The sequence below is a fragment of the Hemicordylus capensis genome, chromosome 2 (genome assembly GCF_027244095.1).
Source record: "Hemicordylus capensis ecotype Gifberg chromosome 2, rHemCap1.1.pri, whole genome shotgun sequence".
Classification (NCBI taxonomy): domain Eukaryota; kingdom Metazoa; phylum Chordata; class Lepidosauria; order Squamata; family Cordylidae; genus Hemicordylus; species Hemicordylus capensis.
The window spans coordinates 320653228-320675800 of NC_069658.1; the positions used below are offsets into that span (position 1 = coordinate 320653228).

General features: G+C 44.5%; 2 long non-coding RNA genes across 2 annotated transcripts; one reads left to right on the top strand and one right to left on the bottom strand.

Moving 5' to 3' along the window:
• Positions 1-265: 265 nt before the first annotated feature.
• Positions 266-21488, bottom strand: LOC128341646 (uncharacterized). Its single transcript, XR_008314500.1, has 4 exons — positions 21366-21488; positions 18883-19147; positions 4403-4466; positions 266-1001 (listed from the first exon to the last, which is right to left on the bottom strand). It is a non-coding gene; the product is annotated as an uncharacterized LOC128341646 (long non-coding RNA).
• Positions 15292-20753, top strand: LOC128341647 (uncharacterized). Its single transcript, XR_008314501.1, has 3 exons — positions 15292-15421; positions 18841-18923; positions 20655-20753. It is a non-coding gene; the product is annotated as an uncharacterized LOC128341647 (long non-coding RNA).
• Positions 21489-22573: the final 1085 nt, after the last annotated feature.

The window sequence follows — 22573 nt, forward strand, 5'->3', positions numbered from 1 at the left end:
AGCAGATGCTCTGCCACTGAGCCATGCTCTGCCACTGAGTCTCATCTCTTACCACTTTGCGTGTGTAAGGAATAAATGAGGAAGTCCAAAGTTAGACAATAACAAGGGACTATCCAGGACCCCCAAACAATACAACATTGAATTTGTTCCCCAAAATGTATTTTCAAACCTCTCTAGTTTGTGATGCAAAATGTGCTTCATTATGATTGCAGATCGCTTGAACGTTTGATCGCTCTGTTTGACACCCAGTGGTATTTTCTTTCTGTATTTGATATCTGACAGTTGATATTCTACAGTATTTGATAGTTGACATGTGCTAGTATTTAGTGTTTGACAATACTGTAGCTGAGACAGTGATACATTAGGTTGGTTTTCAAGCCTTGTTTCTAGCCTTCAAGGAACACTTTCCATATCTATATTTGCCAAAGAAATTCTGCTTCTCTGCCATAAAACCCCTGTGCATTGCTATTGAAACTTTAGGCTCAGTTGCCATTGTCCAATATTCTTGCTAGAACCAAATTTAATTGTTCTGTTTAAACAGTTTCTCTAAATAGGTTAGGTTTCCCAGAAAAATGCATGCTGTGAGTGGCGAACAGTCATCTGGGCTTTCGAATCATCATGTTCTGTATTGTGCCCACATTTGTTTGCATCGTTTTGCAGGTTCTGGGAATGCTCATCTTCACACACTGAAGAACGATGCATCTCATTATGGCAAACTGCCACATGAATTCAGCCCCACAGTACAGACTTGTCAGGCAGTTCCTTCCTTTGCCCCAAGCATGATGCATCATCAGTGTTGCTCAAGTTACTACAGTGGAAGCGATTAGTAGGCCATTGCTGTAACAGCTTCTTCCCCCACATTCAACGCAGAAAATGAGTGTTGGGCCAACTGCTACAGCATCCTGTTGGGTCATGTTCTTCCTCATTGCAACATCAGAAGCCATATTTGGGAAATCCATGTGTGTCGGAGGCAAGTGACAGAACTGTGAGAGCATCCAGGGCTAGGGAGTGAAAAAAAGGTTATATAAGGAGCGATCCTGAGAAGAAGCACTGGCGTTTTTAACTTACCTTAATGCTATGATTAGCAGGGCCAGCATCACCACAAGGCACCCTTGGGCAGCAGTCAAGCACCCCAGATGGGGTCCAAAGCTGATGCCTGCCCTGGCCACTACTGGAGGGAATTGGGCCCAGCCCAGCCCACAACCAGTGGCTGCTGTCAGGTGGTGGTGCATCTTCTTACCCACACAGCTGGCACTGCACACAAAGTTACTCCTGCATCATGGGAGCAGGGCAGAGGTTGCCTGAGAGCTGGTAGGCCTTCTGGAATGGCAAGAATAGCTGGCAAGGATAGGTCGTGGTCACACAGAGAGAAGGCTGGAGACTGAGCTGCTCTGGCAGTGCAGGTCTCCTGGAATCAGGCGGAGGTCTAGGAAGCAGGCTGAAGGGCTGAGGTGAAATCCAAGGCACTTAGTATGTGAATGGTGAACCACCAAATTCCCAGTGGAGAGGGAGGCTTAAGTAGAGGCTTTAGGTCTCCAGCCTTCATGGAGTCTCTCAAGGTTAATACCTTGCAGCTGCCCTCCCGAGTAGCCCCTTCTTGGCTGAGCCAACAAGCTGCCAACCTCACACTCCTATACCGTTACTGAAGTTCTGACTGGGCTTGACATCAGCATCTTTCACGTGGTTCTGGTGGAGAGGGAGGTGACTCCTTCTGAGGGAGTGGTCCCCTGCTCCCTGATGGGCAAGCCTCTTCAAGAGGTGCATCTGGAATGGAGCTCTAGGTCCTGGGGACTCCACTGGTTCAAGTGCCTTTGGATCCATCTGGGCCTCATCCCCCATTTCCTGCCCGTGGTTGTTATCAAGGGGCACCTGGGGGTGCAGATCTCCAGAGTTCCCCTCTAGATTCTGTCCAGGGTCTGGGGCAGGGGCTTCAGTGTCATGGAGTCTCAATTGGGGGCCAGATGTTACACCCTTCCTTTCCTTTTTGTGCCCTTACAGAGGTGCTGTACATGGGTGACATATCTGAGAGAAATTAGTCCAGGAATAAATCAGTGTTTTACTGCTAATGCTAGGACTAGCCTAGGAAGCCAACAGGATGGAAGAAGAATGAGTAGGGCATTTCATCCCTCTGAGAGCTTGCCAAGGACTCCCTGACATTCCAGACTAAGCTGACCATATGGCTATTTCCCAGCAATCCTGAGACACTCTCAGATTCCATTTCCATTGTCCTAAACTGTGCACATAGCACGTTCACCACACTCAGTGCACACCACTCAGTGATACCACTGAGTTCCTTTCGGATCCACATGGCCCAGTTCCTTTTCCACATGGCCCAGTTCCTGGCCCAGTTCCAAATGGCCCAATTCCTTTGGGGTCCACATGTAAGCCATAGGGGTCCCCAAATCTGAATACCTCTCAGCAGATTCCTGGCTTATCCGTGGAATCCTCATCCCCCATATGGCTCCTGTCAAGCACCTTTTGAACTTCCTTTGTCCTTTCAAGTATCCCCATCACCTTCCTATTGGAAATGTCAGTGGTAGCACGGGAAGCCAAAGCTGGCCCCCTTTTCAACAAGTATAATTATTCCAACTCAAAAAATCCAGGGGTAAAGCTGCCTTGTGCAGTTCCAAGGATCTGGTCTGTCCAGTGGTGTCACTATAATTGAGCAAGAAAGAACCTGGGGGCCCCAGCTCCTGAGGGCCCCTAGCTCCACCCCTCCCTATTTTCTTCATTATGTCCCTCACTCCAAGGGGCTACAGAGGGGAGGGGTGAAGACGGGCCCCCTCTCCCCTAGCTACACACTTGGTCTGTCAGATCTCTTTTGCAACACATCTCACCTAGAACAGGTATGCACAGAGGGCATCCCTCCCTTCCACAGCCCTCAGGAGTCTTTTATATGTTTCTCCTCTCCCATCCTAAGCATGCATGAGGGTGTGTGTGTGTGTGTGTGTGTGTGTGTGTGTGTGTGTTCAAAGTTCCAAACAGCTAGGCCAGAAACTTAAAGTCTATCTTTCACCAAGAAGAGTGGAAGGGAACTTAAGCTTTTCCACAGGGTGGGTGGCCAACTCCTCCCCAGAATAAAAAGAGGACCACCACCCCGTCCAGGACCCTCAACCCAAAGGTCAGCCCCATGGCCACTCTCATGAGGAGTAGTTCATGAGCCACCCATCTGTCTGGCGAGGCCGGCTGTCCTTACCTCTGAGGACGGAGTGGTGAGAGGGCCCAAGGCGGCAGGGATGGGTGGCAGCTGGGGAGAGCAGAAGACTGCCAACAGGCAGGGACTCTGCTCCAGTGGAGGAGCTGCTGAGCCCTGATGAGACCGAAGGGGAGGCATGCGAGGATAACATCAGCAGCATGTCTCTTGAAGGGATGGGGTCTGAGCAGGAGATAGGAGAAAGGGGAGAGGCTTGGGCAACAGCTGTAAGGGGTGATCAATTACAGGTAATAAAGAGGGGCATTGGCCCCATAATTGGGGGCGGGCAATGCATAGTCTGTGAGGAGGCATATAAGGAGCCAGCCAGGACTGAGAAGGAAGCTGGTGGAGAGTGTCTGGCCCCCGGAGAGGGATAGATGCAAGGAACAAGCAGCCTGGGACAGAGGAGGCAAAGGGTGACGCTCAACCCCCTCCCTGTCCCTGCTCTGAGGCCAGTCCCAATAAGCCTAGCCAGGCTGGGAAGAGGAGACAAGGATGTGTAGCTGGACATCATCAAAGTGCATGGAGCTTCCCACCTTCTTTGCCCGCAAGGACAGGCTCTGGGCTGGCTCGCAAGCCACATACCTGCATCCCCCTTTGACAATTGGCACAGTATGAGAGCAATTAAATGATTGTTCTTTTTAAACAAGAAAAATGTTGCCAAAAACCAGTTACTTCACAGCAACAGCAGCATTGATAGACATCACATTATCTGGACCGTGAGTAACCAGTGCAAGTTATCCCCATTGAAAGAACCATCAGGATTGACCCTTACTCTAGAAAGTCCCTATAGTATCTACAAGGACCATGTGGTGCAAACTCAGCTGACAATCCATAGAGGATCACATCCAGACCAACATCACCACTGCTGCATCACTACACAGAAGGCAGATCGAGACAGAGATCTTTTTGAAAAAATGGAGATCTTTTGTTATAAAATTGTGCCTTGGTTACCTTCTGACTGCACAAGCCGAAAGAGCTTTGCAGTTAATTAGGATTATGCCAACCTGTTAAGGAAGTAGGGCAGAAAGAATAGCAGAGATAATTACAGTATGAGCAGCTTCAGTTTGCATTAGGTTTCATTCCCTGATAACACAGAGAGGTGTTATTTGCCGTTTCACCATCTCTTGCTTATAGTAAAGCAGGCCTTGGTAGATATGTTGTCAAATGATCCACATTGCTTTTGAGATCAGAAACTGCTTGTCCTACCTGTCACCTGGGCAGTAGCTGGGGAGACTTTATCCATGGTCAACAGTCATGAAGGCTTGCCCTGCTGGGAAATGTAAAGGAGAAAGTGAAGGAAAGACAGAGAAATCTCGACATCCTCTTTATGCATCAGCAACCATTTTGCCAAGCCCAAATTATAGATTTCAAACATGACATCTGGTGTGTGCTGGCAAAAGATCTGCAGCACAGGTGTCAACGAGGCAGAGCTGGCCCTCTGGTAGACAGGCTGAAGTGATGGCTGCCTTCAACAGCCGGCTTGAGGTGCCTTTCAAGAGCAGGAAATGACCAGTTAAATTGTTCAATGTATTTAAACAAGTACAAAAATGACTTGGCCAGTCCTCCATGGAGGGCTCACAGTTTTTTTCTTCTTGCTAGGCAATAAGGTCATGCACATTTATTTATATATTTATTTGATTTCTATACTGCCCTTCGTGTACCACATGAGCAGCAGAGTCTGTAATCAAAACTCGATTGTGTGCAGGGAGGCAGGCAGGAGCCTGCCCCCCGCCCAGTCAGCCCTCAACCCCGCCAGCCTTTTTGGTCATGTGCAAAGACCAAAAGCAAGATGGAGGTGCTCATTGTAGGGGCTCATAATTTGAGGGATGAGTTAGACCTTCCTGTGCTGGATGGGTTTACACTCCCCCAGAAGGAGCAGGTACAGAGCTTGTGAGTACCCCTGGACCCAGACCTCACCCTGGTATCTCAGAGAGCGCCTTCTTTGGTACGATCCCCACCTCACATTAAGGTCATCTGAGGAGGTCCGTCTTCAGTTGTCACCAACACGTCTGGTGACAACTCAGGCGGGCCTTCTCTGTAGCTGCTCCTGGGCTGTGGAATGCACTCCTGGCAGAAATCCGCAATCATTATTGTTCATTAGAGTTCATTATTGGCCTTCAGGAGTGCCCTTAAGACCTATCTGTTTGGCCTGGTCTTCCAGAGTTCTTAAACTGTTTTTAAACTGTAAAGGTTTGGCCTGGTTTTCCAGGGTTTTAAAAACTGTTATAATGGTTTTAATAATGGTTTTATGTTATTTTTGCAGTTTTTGATTTTAACAGTTAATTGATTTTAGTGTTGTTTTAATGTAAACTGCACTGAGCCATTTTTGGAAGGGCAGTATAGAAATTAAATAAATAAATAAATAAATGTGCATGACCTTATTGCCTAGCAAGAAGAAAACAGAACAAAGTTGATGGTGATACACATATACAGAAACTCTTGGGGCATACATGATCATAGCTTTGTTTGTTTACCCCCACCATAATTGATTATGCAAAATATTACCTAATTTAAAAAGCAGTAACTGTAAATGTCATTTTGCATTTACCAAAGCGCAGCAATAATTTAGAAACTGTAACTATGTTCATAGATGTCACAAAGTATGATTTAATCTCTGAATAACAGTGGTGCAGTCAATGATTATAACTTTAATTACAGTTTTCACAACAGTCATGATGGAAACAGCTGAAAGTTTTAAAATCTAGCATTATTTTATGAGACATTAAATTTATGGGGGTGGTAGGAGAGCCAGTTATATGGACATTTTAGATGCATGGGAAACAAAAGCCCTGCTAACAAAAGCCCTGCTAACAAAACCCCTGCTAACTGGGCAAAGAGGCACCTTTTACCATGGTGATTCTCTCTATTTAGCAGGGGGAGAGTAACTGGCCCTATCCACCCCCAGCACAGTACTTCCAGGGACTGTTGCTGGTGTCTATCTTATGTTTCATTTTAGAATGTGAGCCCTTTGGGGACAGGGAGCCATCTTATTTATTTATTGTTTCTCTTTGTAAACCGCCCTGAGCTATTTTTGGAAGGGCGGTGTAGAAATCAAAATAATAATAATAATAATAAGAAGAAGAAGAAGAAGAAGAAGAAGAAGTAGTATTTGTGAAAGTGGGGTCATGGCGATTACAAACAACAGAGGGGATAGAGAGTCCCCTTGGAGGTTAGCATTAGAAGAGGCATTTTCCAAGGGGACTCACTATCCCCTCTGTTGTTTGTAATCGCCATGACCCCACTTTCACAAATACTAAACAAAACAGGCCTCGGATACCAAACATCTAAAACATCAAGTCAAATCAACCATCTGCTGTACATGGACGATCTGAAGTTGTATGGAAAGTCCCAGTCAGAAATCGAATCACTGCTAAACACTGTCCGTATATTCAGTAGCGATATAGCAATGGAGTCTGGACTAGACAAGTGTGCTGCATTAATAATGAACAGAGGGAAAATAAGAAAAACAGAAGGAATAGATCTGCCCAATGGAAGCAAGATCAAGAACCTGGAAGAGAAAGAACATTACAAGTACTTGGGCATTCTCCAGGCTGATAACATCGCACACACTGAAGTTAAAAGAAAAATAGGAAGTGAATATGTCAGGAGAGTTAGAAAAATCCTCAAGTCCAAACTCAATGGCGGGAACACCATACAAGCTATAAACACCTGGGCTATACCTGTTATCAGATACACTGCAGGAATAATAGACTGGACCCAGGCAGACCTAGAAATTCTGGATCGTAAGACCAGGAAAATCATGACCATCAATCATGCTCTGCAGTGATGTCGATAGGCTATACCTCCCTTGCAGCTCAGGTGGAAGAGGAATGCTGCAAGTCCATCAAACAGTAGAGGAGGAGAAAAGAGGCCTTGAAGAATATATCAAGGACAGTGAAGAAGATGCACTTCAAATGGTCAAGAACGAGAAACTATTCAACACCAATGAAAGAAAGCAGGCCTACAAGAAAGAACAAGTCAAGAACCGAGCAGAAAAATGGAAAAAGAAGCCCCTGCATGGTCAATATTTGCACAATATAAGTGGAAAATCAGACATCACAAAGACCTGGCAATGGCTTAAGAATGGTTACTTGAAGAAAGAAACAGAGGGTTTAATACTGGCTGTGCAAGAACAGGCACTAAGAACAAATGCAATAAGAGCAAAAGTAGAAAAATCCACAACAAACAGCAAGTGCCGCCTTTGTAAAGAAGCAGATGAAACAGTGGACCACCTAATCAGCTGTTGTAAAAAGATTGCACAGACTGACTACAAACAAAGGCATGACAAGGTAGCAGGGATGATACACTGGAACATCTGCAAAAAATACAAGCTAGCTGTAGCCAAATATTGGTGGTAGCATAAAATTGAAAAAGTGGTAGAAAATGAAGATGCAAAAATATTATGGGACTTCTGACTACAGACAGACAAACATCTGCCACACAATACACCAGATATAACTGTAGTGGGGAAGAAAGAAAAACAAGTGAAAATAATCGACATAGCAATACCAGGGGATAGCAGAATAGAAGAAAAAGAAATAGAAAAAAAATCACCAAATACAAAGATCTACAAACTGAAATTGAAAGGCTGTGGCAGAAAAAGACGAAAATAATCCCAGTGGTAATTGGCGCCCTGGGTGCAGTTCCAAAAGACCTTGAAGAGCACCTCAACACCATAGGGGCCACAGAAATCACCATCAGCCAATTACAAAAAGCAGCTTTACTGGGAACTGCCTATATTCTGCGACTATATCTATAACAATTGACAATAAAATCCAGCCATCCCAGGTCCTTGGGAAGGACTCGATGTCTGGATAAAACAAACCAGTCTATAACACCTGTCTGACTGTGTAAACAAGAAAAAGAGATAATAATAAACCAGCTAAATTTATGGGAAACAAAACTGGTAGTGGGAGTAATGAGACACGCAGATTTGACAGTGCAACTTAGTGATTCAGAGACAATGACAAGGATATTTCCAATCCAAAATTCACACAACCAAAGAGATCGGCTATGTCCATCATCTCATGACCTTCTTGATATGTGGCTCTGCCTGATTACTACAATCAGGAGATTTGCCATCTCCTATTAAAGATGGGTACTATCAGAGATGGAGAAACTGGACTGAGATCAGATTCCATGCTGAAGTGAACATGTTTTTTCCCCCCAGTGTCTTGACCCTATTCTTGGAATGCTTCAGCCTATGTGTTGAGCAAAACTTCTCATGTCTTTTAGTTCAATGCACTTTTCAAAGATTGTTTCAAGATGAGGCAGTCAAGAGATGTATTGAAGCATTCACAAGATTGGTTCAATAGGCCAGGATCTGTATATATTCCAACCCACTGGATTCAGACCAAATTCTAGAGCTGTTAAACCCAGGCACAAATTAAGTTATGCTTCAAAATTGAGACATGTCAGTATGTTCTTAACACACAGTTTCTTTAATCATTGAGAATCTGGTATGAATTGGAATGGACACAAATCTGGGCATTTCTTTTGCATGGTAATCTTGTTGGGTAGTCCATCCCCACCCCCTTAGATTTATATCTAGAAAAGTTAAGGGTTTGTAGATAGTAGATTGACTCTGAGGCTCAAGTCCTCTATTTATAGTAGAACTGTTTTTTGCTATCAGTGGGTACAACATAAAGTAACTGAAGATGACTGAATCCATGGCCCAGTAATTAGAGTCTTAATGAGGTTCCCCATGCCATGATAAAATAAGCGGGTCTTGTGTCAGCTTAAAGGCAAATGTCATGAGCATTTCAAGGCAAGAGCTTACTCTATCAAATGCAGGAAGATGCAAAGATATGACGTATTATACTATATATTTATATTATATAAACACACACGCACACACAGTGATCTAGGTGGGAACTGTTTCGCAAGATGAGATTTAACAAGTTAGTTCTTACTAGAACAATCTGCCTACTTTCCTTTCACTATCCCTATCCCTACAACAGGACTAAATTTGGTCCTAATCACTTAGGCAGTTCACAAATTAGCCCACTTGTGCCTCAAGTGTCTGCCATCTTGAACTCCAGTGGATGACATGTTCACAAACTATGCGTTTGAGGTGTCCCTATATGTCGTAGGACTGTATCAACATTTGGTTCAAATCAATTCCCATTTGCACCTCAAATGTTCAGGTGTCCACCATCTTGAATCAGGGTGGATGACATCATTACAAACTATGCCCTTGAGCCATCCCTATGTGTCCCTACACCTGTAGCAAATTTGGTTCAAATTGGTTAGGCGGTTCACAAGTTAGCCCAATTGCACCTTAAATGTTCATGTGACTGCCATCTTGAATTGGGGTAGATGACATCATCACGAAACATGCCATTGAGGTGTCCCTGTGTGTCACTCACTACAACTGCACCAAATTTGGTTTAAATCAGTTAGATGGTCCACAAGTTAGCCCTCTTGTGCCTCAAACGTTTACGCATCCGCCGTCTTGAATTTGGGTGGGTAACATCATCACAAACTACGTCATTGAGGTGTCCCTACAACTGTACCCAATTTGGTTCATATAGGTTCAGGCATTGTGAAGTTGATGGGGGGACATACACACAGACGGACACACACATGGAGTGCTGGGTGATATCATAAGCCTACTGGAAAGTAAGCTAAAAATGAGCCAGTGCATTCTGCAAGCAGGTATTCTAGAATTGGCTGAATGATAAGAGCATGTGTAATAGAGAATTTTCTGCTAGAAATTCACTCTATGGCTGAGTGTGTGTATGATTCTGAGCCAGGGGCAGCTCCCTCATGAAGTGAAATAAGGTAATGGTGTCAAGCGGTGCGTGGGGGCATGCAGCACCACGGGTATCACCCCACCTGCCTGCTGCTGGTCTCTGCCACATCCCTACCTTTTCTCTGCTGCCACCCCTCTTCTGGCTCTTGTACTTTGCCAGCCCCAGCCCCTGAGCTGGAACCCACCGTTGTATTGCTGCCCTCTTCCCTATTTCCTTCTTCTCCCTCCATCCTGAAGTGTGCTCTGCTGGCCTCACCCTCTAGCACTGCCCCACTCCATTTTCCCCTCACCAGCATTCCCTTCCAGGGCGCATTCTGTCTGCCCATCACATCTGACTTCACCTCACTCTTGGCACCTCTGCTGCTCCAGTTCAGTCGCTTGCCCATCCATCACTCACTGTGTTCTTGCTGGAGAAGGCAGCCTCAAGGGCCATTCTCTTCTGTAAAGGTAAGTGCTGAGAAGACAGCCAGCCAGCCAGCCAGCCAGCCGGAGCAGTGGTGGCACTGAGAGGTCAGGTGAGGTGAACCGCCACCTGCTCTTCCCACTTTCCCTTCGCTGGCATCCCCTTACCAGGGCACACTCTGCCTGACCCACCGCACCCAGCTTCACCTCACTCGTCCCTCTCTCACTGCTCAAGCATGCTTGCTCATGGTTTCCCCAGCACAGCATTTAAAGAAGGTTCTTTTCCTTGGAGCTTCCTTCTCCAGCATGAAGACAGCATGCGACGGATGGGTGAGCAACTGAACTGGAGCAGTAGTGGCACCAAGAAGAGAGGAACAGGCAAAGCTAAGCTGGATGTGGCCAACAGGCACAGCACACCCTGGCACACTGGCAAGGGAAAAGAGGGGTTGCACCAGGGGGTGAGGCCAGCAGAGCACACTACAGGAGGGGGCAGGTGAGTGAATGAGAAAAGAGGGGTGGCAATGCATTGGCAGGCTCTAGCTCAGGGGTGGGGCTGGTAGGGGGTACAGAGCTCACACCTCAAGCAGCAAAGTCATGTAGGAACACTGTTCGGAGCCAGACTCCTAATCTGTCTGCCTGCTTTCCATAAAAAGTGAGATAACATTACCCTTCCATCAAAGAACTATGATAAAGGGAAACATAGAGAGGAATGTGATACTCTTCAATAATGATGCTGTTCAAAGAAGTTGCGAGGCCCTTGAACTGCGAGCAAACCATGTGGTCAGACTGGAAGTGTTTTCTAGTTGAACTATGCAAGGGTCAGTCCTGATCAGGGCCTAAATGGATCGTTTAATGATAAGGGAGCTGCAGCAGCCAACCGACCGCTGTGAGGTAGGACTAATAACAGAATGAGAAAGACGACACACAACTTTCCCATCTAACCTGTGTGCATTGATTGATAGTGCAGTTCTCCCAGCAAATTCTTTGCTGCTCACCAGTCACCACAGATAGGCTGGATCTTTCCCACATGTATTTCTGAATGTATTGTGCATCACAAAGCCTTGGCTAAAAAGGCTGCATTTTTTAGCATTGATTGTGGAACTAGAAGCTTTTGACTATTAAACCATGACTCCACAAGCTTATTATTGCCAGAAAGAGGAAGAGGAGGAAAGGAAGGAAGAAGGCTGAGGAGGAGGAGGAGGAGGAGGAGGAGGAGGAGGAGGAGGAGGAGGAGGAGGAGGAGAAGAAGAAGAAGAAGAAGAAGAAGAAGAAGAAGAAGAAGAAGAAGAAGAAGAAGAAGAAGAAGAAGAAGAAGAAGAAGAATGTGGGGGGAGAGCTCCATCTTTGTGTCTGGGTCATCACAAATCTGTCTATGTCACCTGCAGTCCTGTTTTATGGGAAGCATGATGGTGATAAACTGTCACTACAGAAAAAGGAAGAGGGTGGAGGAAGTGATTTTGAAAATTAATTGACAGAGGAGAAATCACATTAATGGCTAGTAATACCAGGCTGCAAACCTGTTATAAAAAAAGCATTAGAAGAGAGCTCAGTAATTGGAACTATTACACAGCCCACCACTCTGCCGTCTTTTGGGGCCAGTAATAAATGTTGCTTTCAATGGTAATAATAACAGTAAAACATCCATGTTAAGGCAGGCTACATTAACTTTTTGCTAGGCATAATTTACTGTGCAGTGACTTCTGATAGCTGATTATGATCGAATGGTAGGCCCATCTTCTGAAAGAAGCCAAAACCTAATAATAACTTACTGGCTGCCTTACGGGGGGAAATTGTATTTTAAACATCCATACTAGACATTAAATAACGTTTTAAAATGGCCATTACTCTTGTTCAAAGGATGGGGCGGGAAAGAGAAGGGGAAACTGTTCAGCACATGCATTTGATACACCACGGTCTGTCATCATTTTGGGCTGCTCTTGACAACTCAGGCACATCAAGGCAGATGATGAGCCTGAGAAGATAGGTGCTGCACACGGGGAAAGATATGACTATCTACCACATAGGGCTCTTCAGACATAATACTTTTGTGCTTATGCACATTTGGTTGATTGATTGATTGTTCAGTTTTTATACCACCTTTCATAAGACATCCCAAGGTGGTTTACAAAAGTTAAAATAGAATAAAACTCCATAAAAATAACATTTAAAACCTTAAAATCAGTTAAACAGTAAAAACCATAAAACACCCCCTAAAAATCCCATCAAAAAAAAAGACAAACAGAAGCAGGAAAGCTGAGAAACTCGGCAGCCCCTAAGGAGTAAAAGCCTGAACAAACACTATTAAAAAGGCCTTTAGTTGTTTTTTAAAAGCAGCATCACTTTCATCACTTAATGATTGAAGCATCAAGGAGTGTCTTGAATCGGTAAACATGGGATCAGAAATCTAATAACACGGATAGAACTTTCACATCACTGCAGATCCTCAAATACTTCTCCACGGCATGAGTTCACATATTCAGCTGTTAGCCACCAAGTGCACAGTGACAAAGCATAACAAAATCAAGTGATGTGTACGTGTGTAAGAAACAGGTCATAAAGGGGACAACTCCCTTCCTGTGATTCATTTTAAGGAGGTTTCTGCAAGAACATCTCCCTGTATACTGCATCTATGGGTAGGGTGGGGGGACTGCACAAGTTAAATAAGTACAAGTATGACAACTAATTATTATTAGATTTTTATCCCACCCTTCTTCTAAGGAGCTCAAAGCGGTGTACGAGACTCCCCCACCATCATTTTATTCTGACAACCATCCTGTGAGGCAGCTTAGGCTGAGAGAGAGTAATTGGCCCCTGGGAGTTATTCGCACATGGCTTCATGCTGCAGGGTAAATGTTGAGCGAAGCCACTTAGAAGTACGCTCGCAGCATTGAGGGAGGCAACCCCTCCCCTTTGCTCTCGGGTTTGCTTGTGATGCAAGTTCACATGGCAAGTGTCTGTGTTTTCCTTCTAGCCAATGGGGGGTGGGGGCGGGAGAGAGAAATTACTAAAGAGCTATATCTGCATTTGTAAAGAGGGTATCCCTCTTATCATGCTAATATATGTCAGTGCCTCTCCCTATTTGCTCCAGCATTTTCAGATACTTTTTCTGAAAATGCTGGAGCAAATAGGGAGAGGCACTGACATATATTAGCATGATAAGAGGGATACCCTCTTTACAAATGCAGATATAGCTCTTTAGTAATTTCTCTCTCCCGCCCCCACCCCCCATTGGCTAGAAGGAAAACACAGACACTTGCCATGTGAACTTGCATCACAAGCAAACCCGAGAGCAAAGGGGAGGGGTTGCCTCCCTCAATGCTAAAAAACAATGCTAAAAAAAATTGCCTCCCTCAATGCTAAAAAACAGCATTTTTAAAACCCGGAAATAGCTCGAGATAAGCTAGAATTAGCAAAACAAAGTCTGATTTGTGTGTGGAGTGGGTCCAAGAATCTCGAAGGGACTTCGGGGTAAGTTTGGCTGGTGTATGAAGGTGTCATGGCTCAGACTTCTGACTCAGAAGAGTCAGAGGAGGAATGGGAGGATTTGCCTGCTAGTGAGTGCTAAGAGGCACAGCAACAGGATTTGGCAGGGAGAACAGACTCTGGAGCTGAGGAATCGGAACAGCTGCCAGACATGAATCCTGCTCAGGAGCAGGCTGCTCAGGAGGAGGCTGGGATTTCACCTGTCTTGAGAAGACGTCTCAAGAGGAAAGCTCAGTGGGAGACACGCAGGCGCAGGAGATCACAAGAGAGGAAGCAGAAGTGCTTACTCAGGGAAGTCTGATTGGCTGCTGGTTCTCTTGAGCCATATATTAAGCAGTCTGTGATTTCCACCGATGCTGTTAGCAACTTTTGCTGACCGCGGATCGTGTTCTATTTTGAATTCTCAACTTTTCCGAGTTCCAGTTAGCCCTTGTTCTTTTCTTTCCTGCTCTGTGTTCTTGTTCCGTTAATTCCTTGCTCTGGTGTCCTTTATTCTTTTCCATTCCTTGCTCTGTTGTTTTCTTTTCAGTTATTACTCAGTTATTGTTAGAGCGGGGTACCTAGTTCAATTCAGGGGACTTGATTCATTTACTATTTTCTTTGTGAGCCTTTCATTTTCCTTCGTGCAGCTTCACTGCTACTTTCTGTTAACTCACGGGGGGGTGGGGTTGTAAATCCTGTTGGGTTAGCCGAGCTAACAGATTTACGACAGAATGCACATACTCTCTCCTGAAGGAGATTTGGGGTAGAAGCCCTGTCTGTAAAGCCTCCTGGTAACTTAATGTGTTTCATGGCTGATTGGAGCCTTGAACTGAGGTCTCCCCTGTATCCTAGTCCAATATCCAAACAGCTGCACCACACTGGTTTCCCAAGGTAGGCATCCTAGAAATTCTTTGGTGGTGTGCCCAGAAGGCAATCAGCCACTCAATGAGATTCAGACTATCACAGTGGTAGTGCTACAGGGCTGACATCTAGTGTAACACAGTGCTGTCTAATCAACAGCCAGTTGTGGTTCCCAAAAATATGTCCCAGAGGGCCATCCAGTCCTCAGGGACATATTTTCAGGAGAAACTGTGGGCTTCAGAGGGAAGAGGAGACTGGCAAGAACCACCTCCCCCTGCTGCACAAAGGTGCATTACTTCAGATGTCAGCACTGTTGCACCAGCACAGCGCTAATCTGGATGTCAGCCACTGTATTTCTCAGCCTTGGTTCATAACAAAGCACCTTCATAGGCGGAACTGGGGGGGGGGCAGGCAGGGCACGTGCCCTAGGCGCCACTGAGGTGGGGCGCCACGCCAGTCCCTGCCACCCCCACCCCATTGCCCACCTGCCCAGCCCCAGGGCCCCTCAGCCACTTGCCTCCAGCTCCGGCTGATCAGCGAGGCCTAGGATCAGCAAGGCCTGCAAACTGCAGAGCTCTTCTCTCCCCGCATCTCAGCTGATCGGTGGGTGGGCGGGGCTTCCAGAGAGGCCTCCGAGTAGGCCTCCCTGAAGCCTGAACTCAGCAGCCCCCAGCAAGCCAGGAAGGAGGCTGGCAGAGTTCCCTGCAGAGACCCTCTGCCCAGACCAGTACAGCCTTTGCCAGGTAGGCTGTGAATTCCTTTTTGTGGTTACCCCCCCCCCAATATAGGGATCTGCTTGCCATAGGGCTTTGATATGGGGGTGGGGTGGGGCGAGACTGAGAAGTCTCTGAATATTTAATTTAAAACAGACTGAAAAATGTGCTGGCTTTAAAAACAAAAACTATCCAAGGCCTATAAGTGGCTTGTTTCATGTCAGAAAATTACAAAAACTTCTAGAACAAATATTTATTTATTCATTCTTTCTTTCATTCATTTATAAATGCACTTATGTTCAAGTTGTTTTGCAACCCAGAAGGTCTGAGTGAGAACTGTGACGCATGTGTGGTGCTTTTATTTTATTTTATTTTTCTTGTGTGTGAACTGCTCTCCAATAACTTGCAGGGACTTCAGGGTAAATTTGGCCAACATGTGAATGCAGCACCTCCATTCCAGAGGAGATGTGTGTTAAAGCGCTTTAAAAGCCTCGTGTGAAAAGCCTCCTGGAATCAAACTTTACTGAATTTGTTCAGAATTCTGAGAAAACAAACATAGGCTCACCCTGCATGGTTGAAAGTCTCCTTTGCTAATCTGCAGCGAGGGGGCCATTTTAATAATTAGCGTTGCTAGTGTGTTCTAGGCATTAAAAGTAGCACAAATATATAGTACTCAATGTATATCACTATATACTGTGAAGTGTGCATGTGTGTATTCAGTGAAATGTATTTCCAGGCAGCATACTTATTTTGAAATATCAGACTTAAATGCTTGGGAGCCTGGGATGTGTGGAGGCCCTGGACTTTGAGGGGCTGGGGGCCCATTTTAAAATCTCATCTTGGCCCATACCAACCTTGCTATGCCCCTGGTGGTCACTACAGATGGGTTTCTGCACAACACCTGCACAGAAGAAACTTCCATGTAGAAAATGTGTCACTTGTAAATTGACCCTGAATTTTCCATCCATAACTGGGATATTTGAGAGTTAGAGTCAATAATAAAAGAACAGCACACTGCTTGTGACAGGAAGGGGCAAATTACAATGATTTCTTAGTCTGGCAGGGGCTGGTTTTGGCCCAGGCAGAACTTGGCTGTCTGCTCCTGTTGCAAATGCCTCTGTCTAGTGTGGCAAACTAATGTATCCTCTTCCCTCTTGGTGTCAAAGTAAGCACTGGTGTGGTGAATGCACATATACCCCATCATGAGCCAACAGTCATCATAAGCCAAAGGCTGGCAGGAATCATTCACTGGTTTATAGACACCCCCACCCCCCACCACCACCATCACCTTCTTCTTCCCTTATTTTGCTAGTGGCTATTTGGGCAGGTGATCCTCTAGGACAAAGTCATGTTTTTTAAAAAGAATGAGATGAGACAGAGAAAATGACACTTGGAATCCTCGCATAACTCCTGACTGTTGTTCTAAGTCTTTTACAGAGATGGCTCATGTTTTCAGGTTTTGATCAACAACCATGTCTAGATGGTACAGTGTTCCTTTTAACAAAGATTTCCAGATATTGTTGACTACAAGTCCCATCATTCCTGTTTGGACAGGGGCGCAATTTCAGTGCTTGCCCTAGGTGCTATTTTCCCTAGTTACGCCTCTGAGCACCTTTTCCCCATCAGAAATGGAAAGGAAAATCAGGGCATTAATTTGCACTGGATCTATTGCTATCAAAATAACCCAGTATATTTTTGGTTCATTGTATTTTTAGAGATATTGCACTTCAGAATGTGAGAATACTTGAAGCCACAGCAAAAGATATGACTCATGCATTAATGAGTCAGTAGCAGAACTGCATTATATTCTATCAAGGTACTTTATACATGGTAAATGAAGATTGACAAATGGGTGGGTTTTTTTCTCAACACACACAGGGTGTAGGTGTTTACTAGATAACTTGATTTCATTTTGAATAAATGGAGCCAGAATAAATATCAAATCTTGCTCTACTTTTGCATTCACTAACAAAGCTTAGAATGATCAGTCTATGCTATTGTCAAGATCATTTAACACAGATTAGTTATCCCTTAACTGGCTTTACCAAACATTTGTTTACACAGTCAGGATGACTAAAAGATAAAGCAAACAGTGTATTTTTCCACAGTTTCAGTGAATGCTTATGGGGTCATTCTTTGCAATCCTATGTTAATCCTCTTATTTCTAATTAATTAACTTGGAGCATTTTCAAACTCACTGGTGGGATTCCATTTAAAACCTTTTAAAACCATTTCTGGATGGGATTTACTCCACCATTTAAGCCATTTCTGAAGGAATGGAAACAATCTGTTGTTTCTCACCCTTAAGCTGTTCTGACTGGGTGAACAAATGGGTGGCTAAGCATGCCAAAGTTCAATAAGTTCACTTTCAGGAACCACATGAATGGTGCCTTCAGAATGCTCTGAGGTATTTTCAGATACCTCATGAAGTTTGCAAGGAAGAACTAATAACCCCAGCTAACTCAGCACAGAGGCACCTTTCAAAGTGGCAATTGTCTTTATTGAGCAGGGGGAGAGCAACTGGCCCTATCCAGCCCCAGCACAGCATCCCTCCAGTGGCTGTTGCTGGTGTCTATCTTGTGTTGCTTTTTAGATTGTGAACCCTTCGGGGTAGGGATGTGCACGAATGGCTCGTGCAGGGGTGGAGAGCAGTTCCCTTAAAAAGCAGGTAAGCAAGTCTTTACCTGCCCCGCTGCCACTGTGCTGCTTTTCCAAGCACACCGTTCGCTCTACCAAAGGCTACGTGCAACTGTGGCACTGTTCCCTGCAGCCTGCATGCACGGTGGCCATGTGCATGTTGACACCACATGCAGGCTGCAGGGAACAGTGCCACAGCTACAGGCGGCCTTTGGCAGAGTGAGCACTGTGCCCGGGAAAGTGGTGAGGCAGCAGTGGAGCAGGAAAGGACCTGTTTAAATGCTTTTTAAGGGAACCACTTCTCGCCCCGCCAAACTGGTTCGTCTGCAGGCACCCGATCCAGTTCAGCACTGAACCAGTTCATGCACATCCCTACTTTGGGGACAGTGAACCATCTATTTATTTATTTTTCAATGTAAACCACTTTGAGATCTTTGGCTGAAAAGCGGTATATAAATAGTTGTTATTGTTGTAGCAGCCATTACTGAAACACAAAAATGCCTCCAGCCCAGGAAGCATCTCTTTCATAAAGGAATAACAATTTGTCAGTAGTAACCCAGATTGCTTGTAAACTGCAGTCTGTGCTCTAGCAACTGCAGCTACTAAACATCTTTTGCAGTGTGGAAAGATGCTTTGCTAGTGTTATGGGCAGCTATTATTTGGTACCCATTACATCACTGAAGGCCCACTCCCATGTCCTTCCTCTACTGATCCATTTCATTTTGAGTGCCTGGCCAATTTTGCTCTTAAGTGGTTGTGTGCTGAGCTGGAAGCACAGGAAGTGAGCAAAGCATGTACTTTTTTTTTTGCAGACTACACATGATACAGTGGTACCATAATTGCTATCATCTTACCTGTGGGATGGGAGCAGGATAGCGAAGGATCGAATCTTGGGGTATGTAGACTAGAGGCGCAAAATATCCATTTGACTTTTAAGTCCTAAAGGGCTCCGGACCAGAATATCTTAACGGCCGTCTTCTTCCATGTGAACCTGCCTGGCCTTTAAGATTTGCAATGGAGCCCCTTCATTCTCTAGGTGTCCCTGTCATCAGAGGTGAGGCAGGTAGTAGCAGCAGCAGAGAGGACCTTTTCAGTGGTGGTGTTCTGGGTGGGAATGCTCTTTCCTCAGACAAATCAGAGCGGCAACAAATTCAATATTTTTATTCACAAGGGCTATTAACAATAATAGATATGTTGGTTGTCATTAAACTGACTTTGCTTTTACTTGCCTCTGCTGCTTTGTGAATATGTTGTTGGCTTTATGGTGTTTTGATTTACTGTCTTTATTAATTATATTGTTTTATTGCTTGTAAACCATATTGGAGGTGGTGACATGAAAAAGCAGGATAAAAATGTCTAAAAACTATCAGAGCATATTTGTCTCCCTGTAGTACATGAGTTGCCACCTTTTTTACTACCTTCAACCATAGCCCAACACACAGAAATTAAGCAAGTGAATCATTCCCTACCACCGTTCCCTCTAACAGGGATTCCCAGATGTTGTTGACTACAACTCCCAGAATCCCCAGCTGCAGTGGCTTGCTTTTGCTTGGAGATTATGTGAGTTGTAATCAATAACATCTGGGAATCCCTGTTAGAGGGAACAGTGTTCCCTACCATTTATCTTCATCTGCCATGAAAGAGTTTGCTTTGCCAGACAAATTTCAGAGAAGAAAGAAGAGGAAAGAGGAAGAGGAGGAGGAGGAGGAGGAGGAACTGTTGTTTCTTATGTGCTGGGCAAGCTTCCAAGCAGCATAAGGAAGCATGATCTAGAAAAGCAATGAACTGAGGATTAACTAGACCTGCTCCCAAATCCAGCATTGATCCTCAAAGTGTATGGTTGCCAGCTTTTCTACTGGCAGGGCCCCTGCTCCTTTAACCATTGCATGACAACTAGAAATTTAGCATGTAATGGGGTTTTTTTTTTTACCCTGGCATAGAGATGAAGTGATGGGCAAAGCTTTCACTGCTGAATTTAGCGCTCACACCACCTCCACCATACAGTTGTTAAAAGTACAGGAGACAGAATCCTGCCAGAAATAAACCTGGCAAACCTATATAAATGAACTTGGATATGTCCCTCCACACATCTGTTTGCCTTTTTTTTAAACTTATTGGGTCTATATGAATCCTAGAAATGAGCAGCATCTTATGTGTGTCTCCAATATATATTGTTTAAGAAGGGTCTTATAAAAAGTGCTATTTCAGTGTGGTGATTTCATCAAAATAACAAAGAGCAACATGAGACCTTCCCGTATGCTATATGTTTTACATACCAGGTAAATATTGTGAGGTAAATCCCTAGCTAAATGGCCAGAGGCACCTTTTGAAGTAGTAGCGGGACTCCCTCATATTTAGCAAGGGAAGAACAACTGTTCCAGTTCAGCCCAGCATAGTTTCCCTCCCAGTGGCAGTTCCTGGTGTCTTCCATGAAATTTATTTATTTATTATTTATTTATCAGATTTGCTCACTGACCCAAACTTCCATCTCTAGGCAGTTTACAACAATATAAAACAAGTTAAAACACAGGGGGGCGGGGGGAACCTTTAAAAAATTTAAAACTGCTGTCAAATGTTAAAAGCTTGGGTGAAGAGAGAAGTCTTTTTTTCTTTCTTTTTTTAAAAGTTGTCAGAGATGGAGAGGCTCTTATTTCCACAGGGAGCACATTCCAGAGGCCCGGAGCAGCAACAGAGAAGGCCTGTCCCTGTGTGTCCACCAGATGAGCCGGTAACAAATTTATGTAATCATTTTATCTTGGGAGTCCCTTTGGGACAGGGAAACACCTTATTCCTTTTGCTATGTAAACCACATTGAGCACCCTTTTTTGTTGGAAAGCAATATAAAGAAGATTCTAAATTGTTGTTATTTTGGAGTGCTTAATCAAGAAGTCATACATAGTCAAAGAAGCAGAACAGATGATAGCAGAATGGATGCATAGCAAATTTCCTCTACTGCAGAAAATTTATTTCTCCAGAAGGTTCTTCCCACTTCAAAAGCATCAGTTATACAGAGGAAAGTGCCAGTAACTTTGAAAAAAAGCCCTGTGTGATAATTTGTTTTAGACATTTCAGATCCTCTATTGTTTCTTTCCTTGAAGGTAAAGCTTTTAGATAAAGAGGCAGATAATTTTAAAAAGTGTTTGCTCAGGTTAAGCAACAGTCACCTTGACTGATTGAATGATTTCAAACAGCCAGCACTGACCCTTTTTTTAAAAAAAGGCGAGTCAGTAAGCCAGCAAAGACAAAAGCCTTTTGAACCAATACACTTGTCACTCTGTGTGTTCTTTTCAGAAAATGTGTGCTGTAAAGGCAAAGCTGCAAAGAGGGAGTGCTTTACCTTGAAAAGTCTACCTTCATCAGTTCCGTGTTTCGTTTCCTATGAAGAGCCACTTCTAGTCCTCAACAGGAAGTGTAGGTTAATTCAGATGGGGGAAGAGAACATGAGAGTAACAAAACAGGAAGATTAATTTCCTGTATCTCCAGGGGTTAGCAACACTGTTCTGCTGCTTTGGGTTTTTTTGTTTTGTTTTTAAAATACTTTCCTGTGCCTTTCAAAGAAATTCGCTGAGGTGGCAATTGTGTAAATACAGTTTGGAACAGGGGCAGGTCACCCGTTCTGTTCCACCCCAGCTATAGCAATACAATTTATGAATGAGAGTAAAAAATAAGCCGTCATAACAACCAGAACACCAGAGTACATCAGCTGCTCTAGGGAATTGCTGAAGCTTGGTTCACAAGAGCCTGGTTTGAGCAGGATAAAAACTAAGGCCATGCTTCCCCTAGAGTGCCCTCTGAAACCCCATCCCTGCACTATCCACAGGCATGGAGTGATTTTTCATGCGATGCAGACTCTTGCGGCACCCCAGTGTTCCAATCATAGGAAGAATCTGGCCATGTTTTGCTGCACGTCTGCAGGCAAACACTGTCACTATGGGCAGTGCAGGGCAGGACTTCAGAGCACACACGCAGGGATTCTGATGCAGGTGCAACATCCCTAGTTTGTATGCCTGAACAGGGCTATAGTGTACAATGAAAGAACAAAGCATTGAGCAGCTTAAACTGTTTGATTTGGCAAGGCACATTAGATTAGATGTACAATCTGTTAGATGTACAATCTTATGCCATCACAACAATATTCCATGGCTCAAAACACGACTCACATGTTATGCTTATATAGGGCTGTTAGAAAACATCCTAAATTATCCGGGACATCCTCATGCCCAATCTATACTTGGCTTGAACCTTAAGAGATATTTGACTCTAGACCAGATAGTGCCCTCCCATAACCAAGTCCCAGGGTATAGTCTGAGGACACAGGATTGAGCAGGGCTGCAGATTCTTCCCTTAAGCATTAAAGAAGTCCCCCCACATTTTATTGGAAAACACCCCCCCCCCAAAAAAAGCACCATATTTTTCCTCCCAAAAGTGTCTTTCCCACAAAAAAATTAAATTAAATGAGGAGTTGCTCCTCAAGCCTTCCCTCTGTGTGTACACCGGATTCCAGAGCTACCTTCCTGAACTTATGCAGGACTAGGTCTGGTCAGT